Source organism: Helianthus annuus, chromosome 5 (genome assembly GCF_002127325.2).
Source record: "Helianthus annuus cultivar XRQ/B chromosome 5, HanXRQr2.0-SUNRISE, whole genome shotgun sequence".
In the NCBI taxonomy this organism is placed as follows: Eukaryota; Viridiplantae; Streptophyta; class Magnoliopsida; order Asterales; family Asteraceae; genus Helianthus; species Helianthus annuus.
Genome location: NC_035437.2, coordinates 122,581,924 through 122,587,380, shown reverse-complemented (window position 1 = coordinate 122,587,380; position 5,457 = coordinate 122,581,924).

Below are 5,457 nucleotides of genomic sequence, written 5' to 3'. Positions count from 1 at the left end.
ATCGAGCATACTCAACCCCATTCACAATGGGTAGAGTTCCGGACAAGTTTTTACAAAACTTGCACAATTCCTAAAACCTAACAAGGCAAGCAATGGAATTGACGCATACTCATACGACAACGGTATGGAGTATACTCAACCCCATTCACAATGGGTAGAGTCCCGCATACACACGTTCAATCATGCAAGAAGTAAAAACACTTGTACAAATTGAACAACAAACTTTATATCCAAAAAATTCAGGCACCCACGCGGTGTATAATGGATTTACATAAAGTTTCTAACATATACAAGAGGAAAACAAAAAAGGGGCACACAGGCCAACCTAAGTCCTATTTTGTACCACTGGTACTCGCGCCATCTTGGCCGCCACCAGTAGGATTTTCCTCTTCTGCGTCGGCATATAGCATCCGCAACCGGTCTACATAATCCGCGGCCTCTAAACATTCGTCCAGCTTCTCCACACAAGAGAGAGACATGTCATAAAAGGAGGCAACGGCCGCATCAAGAAGCGCTTCGGTGTCCACATCACGGAACCCGTACCGTTCGTCAGTATAACCGCCTTTGGACATGATGTTTATATGTCTGATACATCGACTATAACCAGCTTTAAAACCAGCTTCACGAGCACGTTGCTTGATCAAGTCTATGCCAGTTGCGGTCTCAGGCGCATCCATGATAGCTTGAACAATCTGCAACAAAAGAACAATAAGATTCACATGCTAATCCGAGTAAATACAAAGGCACGGGATACTTACATGTGAAATACCGTGACTCCGCGTCCATTCACGGTCAGCCTCAAGCTGGTTAAACGAAGAGGTCAAGGCATCTCTGGCCTCGACAGCCGCATTTGCCCGCTCTTCCGCTACAGTCACGCGGGCCGTGAGGTCCGCAACCTTGACCTCCTGGGTCTGAACCTCGGCCTTTCAAAAGCAAGAAACAGTTTACACGAAATCAGTAAACATTCTCAAAGGGCAGGAGGAAAAATAAAACAAGAAAAACAAATCATACCTGAAGGCTGCCAACAACCTGATTCAAACGGGTGCGCTCAGCATTCGCCTCTTGAAGAGCCTTAGAAGCACGGCTCTCCCTCTCTTTGGCCTCTTCAAGGGCCTTTGCAGCAAGAGCCCCCGCTTCTTTGGCCTTTTCAAGCGCCTTTACAGCCCGGGCCTCCGCCTGTTGGGCTTTAACCGCAATCACCTCGCCCGCAGCCTTCTCTTTGCCCAAAGCAGCATTCGCTGCCTTGGCATTCGTCAGCTCCTGACGAACACGAAACAGTGTTTCATTCACCTTGGCCCAAGATTCTTTCCATGACTTACGCTCACTAGAAAGAGTTTCTCACCAACTCTTGCGCTCCTCAGAAAGTAACTTGGCAAGAGTACGAACCTGTTTTAGCTCAGCAGTTGTAGCCCACTCTGCGGTCTGTTTCTGCTTCTCAAAAGCAGCTCTATCCCTTTCAAGCTGCTCCGCACCCGCACGAGCAGCCTTCACCAACTCTTCCGCTTCGGCCCGCAAGCGAGCAGCTTCCTCCTCCCTGCGGCCTAGCACCTTGTAATCTTCCAGAATGGCGTTTGCCACTATGGAACTTCCCACTAACATGGTAGAAAATTGGTTGATGCGCAGCTCACGGGGTGCGTAACGGGCACGTTCAGCTTCAAATGGGGTGCCCAGACCACCCAGAATTTCCTTGCATGCAGAAAGATCATTAGAAATATCATCCCCCTGCATAACAGTCCAGGGGGTCGATGATAACACGTACTCCGATCCGGGGTGTACGTACGGTAGTAATATTCCAACTCAGACTCTCCAGGCTGAATTGGAGGTCCTTCATAACCCGCACCCCCGGACGCGGAACCAGAAACCTTCTCAGCAGTTGGAGACTTCTGCGATCCAGCCCCAGATTTTTGTGGTCCAACATCAGAAAACCTCAAGTCCAACCCTTCACCATCATTTGGACTGATCAGATTGTTGGAGGAATCCACAGTATCAAAAATCTGGGACGCAGTCTTCTCCACCGTTTTCTCCACCTGCACGGTGGGATCAGGAACCACCTTAACAAAAGGTGCCGCAGGCTCCTTTGGTTAGGGATGAGATCGGTACGATACCGGTACCGTATCGGTACCGATACCGTAAATACCGTTACCGAAATTGAGGAAATGTAGATACCGATTACCATACCGTATTTGTAGATTCGGTACCGGTATCGGTACCGGTCGGTACTTTACCACATTGGTACCGCTTTGGTGTCATCCATTTTTTTACCTAAAAAATATAATGTGCAACCTATCCATCCATTACTAACTAAACTAGAGTAATATATAGATGAATGTAAAAAAAAAGGGAAACATATTAAACAACCATGGGTTCGACTTTTACCCAATTCCGAGTCACCATCAAGTTCGATAAAAGGGGTTTCTTTAACAATAGTGTCGTCTCCTTATACAACCAAACACAAAGATGTTAAAAATCTAAAATAAGAAAAGATATATTGATAATTTATAACCAAACCATTAAAAAATCAACTTACTTCAATGGATTCCATGCTTTTTACGGATGACTATTAAATTCGGTATTAATACCGGTATTTACCGAAAAATACCGGTACCGATACCGCTTTTTACCGATAACGAATTTCGATAAATCTATTACCGATACCGGTACCGGTACCGTTTATGATCGGTACGGTACGGCATCGGTACGGTACCGGTATGGTACCGGTATTTCGGTAAAAAATCTCATCCCTACCTTTGGTACCCCCGCATCCGCAGCTGTGGTATGCGAGGGAGACAAAGGAGCATCAAAGAAAGAAAATCCTGCATCTTGTGGTTCTGCAATACAAAGAAGGCAAAAACTATTAATAAACAAGTTGTGTTTACAAAACACTTGCAAAAGTTATACTTACCAGCAGCGACCGCAGACTTCTTTTGCGTCGGAGCAGCCCTTTTAGACTGTAGCTTCCGACGTTTCAATTCACCACCACCAGCAGTTGTCTGCTCCGGTTCCCTCTTTTTACCGGCAACAGTAGAACCCGCAGCGGTTCCACCCACAGCCGCACCACTACCTGGAACACCCAAACCCTCAAGGGTGTCAGATACTACCACGTAATCGGTATATCTGCGGTAACAAGAACGATAGGTACCTGCGGCCTGTGACACCAAGGGAGGGGCGGCTGAACCCTCAGTCTTCTCCTTACCGTGACCCTGCGCGGTTTTCTTCACTTGCTTCTTCTCCACGTGTTTCTTGGGGATACGCTTTTCAAACTTCCCCAGATCCCCAAGAATACCTGCATTAAAACAATCAAGCAAACAAGTTACAAAGGTGAACTTTGAAAACAAGAGCAACTTAGAAAATACCTTTGCCTTCTGGCACAGGTGCATTGATCACAGCACGTGTGGGAACGCGGAAGTTGCCAACAATCTCCAGATTAAAACCTTCCCGCACATCACACAGAATCAGCTCAACTTTACCTTCAAAATCGGGCTCAAACATACTCCACAGGCCAACCGCATTCACTGATAAAACACATACACATTACTAAAGGGATAAAGAAGCAAGGAAAATAATCAAGAGTAACAGGCTTACCGCCACTCTTTTCCCACAGAACGGGCCTTGCCTTCCTATCCGGCCTACTAAGCATCATCCGCAACACCCACAACTGGTTGTTGTCTAACTTCTTGAGTTCAATAGGCCGCAGCCTAGAGAACCAATCCACATTCTTCATGGTGGCAACAGGAATATCCTCATCGGTAACGCCCACATTTACGTCCCGGAAAGTCATATGGGCGTAGACGCACAGGCTTTGACGTAAAAAAACTTCGTCTTCCACTTTGAGACACCCTTGGGAGGTGTCATCAACTTCAGACTCCCATGACGTTGATTAAAAGAAAAAATCCGGTGTTTACCGTTAACTGGTAAAACCGCCGGAAATTCTCAACGGTAATGTCCAATCCATGGGCACGAAAGGTGTATTCAAAGTTCTTAATCCGGAACATCCCAAACGGACTTAGTTGGGAAATATGGAGATGATAGTACTCTAACACCTCAGCAACGAACACCGTCACCAGCAATCGAAGGTTGCCTTCGGTGAAAAAATCAGCCCACAGGGTGATATAGCCAGCCGGAGCATCGGCACCGGTATCACCCTCTTGTGGGTAGGTGGCATCCCAATCCGACGCCATTTGTACGGTGGTCATTAGGGTCTTAAAACCACCCTTCGTCCACCTCAGCACCGGTAACCCACCACCAGGGGCACCGCCATCATCGCTTTCGTCTTCATCAGCCGCCACTACCGGCTGTTCAGGGTTTTCACCCTCCACATTGTGTGGGTTTGATGGTTCAGCCATCAGAAATGTAGAAGAAAATGAGTACTAAAAACTCAAACTACCTCACTGGAATTTCAGAAAATCTTATCGGAGAAGACAGAGGAAACTTTTTCTCTCACCAGAATTTTGAAATTTTGAACAAGTGAGGGGAAACCACGAACGGTTTCCCCTTATATACTCACCGCAATAAATGCAGCATGGAAACTGAATCATCACGTCCAAAAAGAGGGAATTATGCGGCACCACGTGTCAAGCGACGTTTCCGCTGACGATTATCACGCGCACGTGGCCGCCCACGCGCCTGACAAAAGAGACGTTTACACTCCTGCTACAGTGCATTTAATGACCTCGGGCAGTGCAAGTGTCCTTTCATTTCAGCACATGCCAGAAAATCTCACCAACTTCCACCAACTCACACGTGCGCTCAGCCACATATACTACAAAAAGCGACAACATTATCCAAACACAAGCGGCATGCGGTTTCTCTGGCATACCGCACCATAACCCATACCGCATGTCGTTTTTTTTACATACCCCATAAAATAGCCAAAAAATTATATCTTTCCATGGTTAAGGGGGTATAAACATGTCCGCACATACCCACGAGCACAAGTGGAATATGCGGAGATGACACACACGAGCCCGTACAGGTGTGTCAGATACTCAGAACCAGCGTTGTTCTTTGGACTGAACCGCATCTCAGAAACAGGTAAACCGCATTGCCTTCATTCTCTTCAAGCTTCAAATCCCTCATATCCGGTTCACAACCACAGAGGGTGCATAAACAACTTCTTCAACAAGAAGAATGAAGGGAATGTACGCGCACGCACATCAGCAACCCTGACTCCTGATCCTTTAAGAGCCACATCCGAGCAACACACCCGTTTCAAGCGAGTATGGGGTGACAAAACCGCAGACACTCATGAGTCGCTGCGGACACACCCATAGTTCCGCAAATGGTTGCTACGGAAGAGCCACAACTAAGTCATCACATAGATGAACGAAGCTACTTCAAGGAAAACTCCTCGGTATTGGAGCGTGAAGGAAGGTGGCTAAGGAAGAGGTGCGGACGAGATCCCCAATGATCATACAAGATCTCGTCGAACAACAAGCGGCCGAACAGCGGTAACAAGTC